The sequence below is a fragment of the Mustela nivalis genome (assembly GCF_964662115.1).
Source record: "Mustela nivalis genome assembly, contig: HAP1_SCAFFOLD_1141, whole genome shotgun sequence".
Taxonomy (NCBI): domain Eukaryota; kingdom Metazoa; phylum Chordata; class Mammalia; order Carnivora; family Mustelidae; genus Mustela; species Mustela nivalis.
Genome location: NW_028135523.1, coordinates 1 through 5,251, shown reverse-complemented (window position 1 = coordinate 5,251; position 5,251 = coordinate 1).

Genomic DNA, 5,251 nt, shown 5'->3' with positions numbered 1-5,251 from the left:
CTTCTCTGTCCTCAGACTTTGGCATCCCTGGTTGTTAGAGCCTTTGTGTTTGGACTGGAAACACCAAGCCTTCTGGATCTCCAGCTTGCAGACAGCAGTTGTGGAACTTCTTAGACTTTATAACCCTGAGAGCCAGTCCTTCATAGTAAGTCTCTTTCTATGTATCCATGTATATCCTATTAGTTCTGTTTCTCTGGACAGTTCTGACTAATACAAATGGTGGAAGGCAGATTAGGTTAAAAGGAGGCACACTTGGCTACACCTTGACACATGCCAGCAATTCTATGTGAGTCTTAGTTTTGCAATTTTAGAAATTCCAGTTTGTCTGTTCACCAAGAGGCTAATGGTTTTGGAACACTTCATTCTTCATAACCAAGTATATAAAGGTTTTTAAACTACAAAACTCAATGACCATTCATCGAAGGCTCTATCTCACCAAAGAATCAGAACCAATCCTGTGCAATGGATATTCCCCTTTCTGGTGGGTATTTCTCAGGAGATAATGTGTCAGATCACAATTATTTAGTGAATATGTAACTGAAACTAACTAAAAAGTTACAGTTCAGGGATTTCTGAATAAAAATTTAAATCATTATTTCAAGAGTATTTCTGTTTATATAGTTGAGACCATCCAAATGGTATGATGTGGAGGGATACTGAGAAGTCATGATAACATCACCCATCTTTGAGCTTGTTCTGAAATTATTATTATTATTATTTTTACCAGTGTTTCAGATTGATGTTACCATGGGCAGTTTACTAAATGTGTTAGAGGGAGCAAAAGTACGTAACCTGAATCTAGTCATGAGGAAACACCAGACAACCTGACATTTAGAGACATTTTACAAAATAACTGGCTTGTACTCTTCAGAAATGTCATGATATATAAGAGAGAGAAAGAGGGACAGACATAGGAATAGTTATAGATTTAAAAAGACTAAAGACATGATAATTGCAAATCCATGATCTTGGATTTTCTTTTGTAATAAAGGACCTTATTGGAAAAATAGGTGAGATCTGAATAAGGTTTATATATTGAGACCTAATCCTAATAATGCTGTATTGGTGTTAAAATGCTAACTTTGATAATTGTATTGTGGTTATATAATAAACTTCCTTAATTTTAGGGAACACAGTGAACTATTTATGGGATATCATGTCTATAATTTACTCTTAAACAGATGAGGAAAAAGATGTTGAGAGAAAGAAAGAGAATAGGATAAAGTCAATATAGTAAGATACTTACATTTGGAAAATTAGGTTGAATTTTTCTTGCTATTCTTGCAGCTTCTTTTTTTTTTTTTGCAGCTTTTATGTAGGTCTGAAATTATGTCAAATAAAAAGTTTTAATTAATGGGAGATTTTAAAGTTTCTAAATTTTTTAAATCTTTTTTTAAAAAAGATTTTATTTATTTAGTTAGAGAGTGTGAACTGGGGGAGGGGCAGAAGGAGAGGGTGAGCGAGAACCGACCTCAACCGCCATGGGGCTTGATCCCATAACCCTGATATCATGCTCTGAGACAAAACCAAGAGTCAGACACTTAACTGACTGATATCATCCAGGTGCCCCTAAAATTTAAAAAATTTTAAAAAAGTTTTTCTAGAAACAACTGATTTGGACTCTTAATTGTTTCTTCTTGGACCAATGTGAGGTTTCTGTCATGTCCCTTGATAATCTCCTATACTAATTTTTTTGGTTGCTTCATTATTAGGAACCTGTCAACTCTGCTAATATTTTACAAAAAAAATATTTAATATAGATCTTTCATTTTCATTATTCTTTTCAATTACCTAATACATTTATTTAACATACTAAGTCAAGTGTTACAGGAAATATAAAGATGGATTACATTCTTTTTTTTAAAGATTTATTTATTTGACAGAGAGAACAAGCAGGGGGAGAGGGAGAAGCAGGTTCCCCACTGAGCAGGGAGCTCAACATGGGGCTCTATCCAAGGACCTGGGATCATGACCTGAGCTAAAGACAGATACTTAACGACTGAGCTACCCAGGCACCGCAGATGGACGACCTTTCTGACCTCAAGGAGTATATGAATCAGAAGGGGGCACTAAATAAGGTACAAAAATGGCTGCAATATAATGTGAGGTTTGGAGAAGGAGATAAAGAATTTATGAGAGGGAAGATATATCTAGTTTGAGGGAGCAGGAAAGGTTTCATAGAGGAAAAGTCTCCACTATATGAGGCCAAAGAAAACATAAGACTTTAATAGGCAAGATGGCAAAGGGAGGATATTCTACATAGAGGGAGAAGCAAAAGCAAGGCATAGCGACAAGGACCAGCAGGTGGTACCCTGCATGAATTATTTGAAGTTTAAATAGATTTAGAGTTTAAATATTAAACCACTGTAAGCATTTATTTTTTTTCTTTAATTTTATTTATTCATTTGACAGAGAGAGAGAGAGAGAGATCACAAGTAGGCAAAGCAGCAGGCAGAGAGCCTGATGTGGAGCTCAATGTGGGGCTCGATCCCAGGACCCTGAGTTCATGACCTGAGCCCAAAGCAGAAGCTTAACCCACTGAGCCACTCAGGTATCCCAAGCATTTGTTTTCTTATCCATAAAATGGGCATAGCAATAGTATACTCTGTAAAGAGTAGATGAGAGATAAATGTAATGCTCATTATATGTTATTACTTGGGTACACATTGGTTGGAGACTGGCTGTAAGTAAGGAACCTAAGGTAAGGAACATTGAATGTACTGGGTCAATATCGAATGGTGGGAATGAGTGTGCAAAGGAGACAACGTGGAAAGTTGAGAAAAGTTAGGGAGGTAGAATCTATGACTTTGGGATGGACCAAAGGTAAGAAATGAAAGAAAGGAAACAGAGGATGCCAAGGTATCAACTTGAGACTTCTAGAAGAGTAGAAGTATCCTTAAAGAGCCACCATCTACTTTTCCAAGGGCCAGGAACTCATAACCTCATCCCTCATAAATGCTGGACGTGGGCTGGTGCTTCATTCATATTATCACATATTTGAAAAATATCCTTTTTATGGGATCATACTTTAAATTTACAAGAGGACTTGCTATTTACAGTATTCTAGGGTGAATCACTTCTTGATACTGCAAAACCTTTTTTCTGAATATGGATTTATTTGAGCTTGTTTTATATATATGCATACACACATAGATAGATAGATAGATAGATAGATAGATAGATGGATGGATGCTATGTTTTGGCTATTTTTCACCAAGTAGATGACTCACTGAGTGCCAACTCTTTCCAAGGTACAGTCATTCTAATGATTTAATTGACATTAGTTCAAGGTTTCCTATCCATTTTCTGGAAAGAAGCTGCAAGGAGGAAGCTCTTCCTGGGGGCATGGGTCTGCACCCTACCCCCTATTCCTGAAACTATATTAGAACTGTGGAAATGGGGGGCAGTGACATCACTTATATCTTCCACTCTCCCTTTACTGGGAACATCTGGAGCCCCCTGCGACTGTGACACTGACTGGTGTTTCTCTACAATAAATCATCTTGACCTTAATGGCCAGAGGTATAGATCCTCTGGTTTCATCTAAGTTGTACCGTCTGATTGCATTAATATAACATTTTTTTCTTTCATTTCTTTTAAGCAGAATTATAGATCATTTGGAAAATGTAGGCAGTCTATCTATTTAACATTTTAAAAGTGAAGGAAATATATTCCCGTGTTATTTTACAATAGCCCTGGGAATTAGGTGGTGCAAAGATGGTAAATGTTCCAGAGGAGGAAGCAGAGGAGCCCCTTACCCCGAACCAGGCAGTTTCGACGCTCTTCCTTCTCCATCTGCCTACCTCGCCAAACCCATCCCACACTGCTTTTTTTTTTCCCTTTCTGAGTTCCTCAGCTGAGTGACCTTCCCTCCCACCCGAGGCAGTTCCCAGCGGAGGAACTGGGTATCCCTGTGGCATCTATTTAATTACCTTTACTTTTTTGAAGGAAATGAAAAGAGGATATCTGTCCTGCTTAAGCAGGGAGCCGGATTCGGGGCTGGATCCCAGGACCGTGGGATCATGACCGGAGCCAAAGAAGAAAGAAGCTTGATGTCGGAGCCACCCAGGTGCCCCTTAATGTTAATTTTAAATAGGTGAATTCAGACTGATAGGACTGCCTAAGGAAGAAAAGGCTGTGGCTTTTTTAACAGTGCTGCAGTCAAGAAATGGACTATGGGGTAGAACCTATTGAAGTTACTGAGATAACTGCAGGGTTATCTCCCTGGAGAAGTTCCCTGAGTATACAGAATAAAGTGAAAATCCATGTTCTACCCCAAACCCCACCATTTCTAGCTGGATCCAAGATTCTTTTGGTCCGAATACAGTTGAAATCATCAATGCTGTTAGTGACTACTCCCACTAATGAGAAAAGCAATGATTAAAAGTTTAGATCTGTATTATTTGGCAAAGTCATAAAAATGATATCCATATACAAAAGAGTGGTTCATGAAGAATAAACTTTATTTTTAATAATTTTCCTCTAAACCACTAGGTAGAATATCAATATATTATTTCTGCCTCTTTCTACCTTTTCTCTTAAATCATGTCTGTTAAGTTGAAAATAAAATGGCAATAATTATCTGAATAACTTCACAGAACTTTCCAACTAAGTGACACAATTTAAATGATGAGAACAAGACACAATATATTTTTTTAAAGATTTTATTTATTTATTTGACAGAGATCACATGTAAGCAGAGGCAGACAGAGACAGAGGGAAGCAGGCTCCCTGCTGAGCAGAGAGCTTGACACAGGCCTCAATCCCAGGACCCTGAGCCAAAAACAGAGGCTTTAACCCACTGAACCACCCGGATACCCAAGACAAAATATTCTAATACACCTTTCTTAATGTTCTTGGTTTATGAGTAGACTCAACTCAACACTCAACTATGGAAGCAGTTATTTTCTGTGAATAGTGTTTTCGACCCAATAGTGTTTTGGACACTGCTATTGGCCTGCTAAACTGTTAACTGATGCTTAGTCAACAGTTTTGAATGGGAATGAGACTTTTTGTGAGTAAGAAATATAGTTTTTCCTGACACAGGATGGAAGGGTTCAACTCTACTATAAATCTGTTTTAAAATGTGATTTCAGGGTGCCTGGAACAGCTCAGTCAAGTGTGGGACCCTTGATATTGGCTCAGATTATGATCTCAGAGTTAGCCCCCCATTGGGCTTCCTGCTCAGCACTGAGTCTGCTTCAAATTCTCTCTTTCTCTGTCTCTCCTCTCTGCTCATGCTCTCACTTTC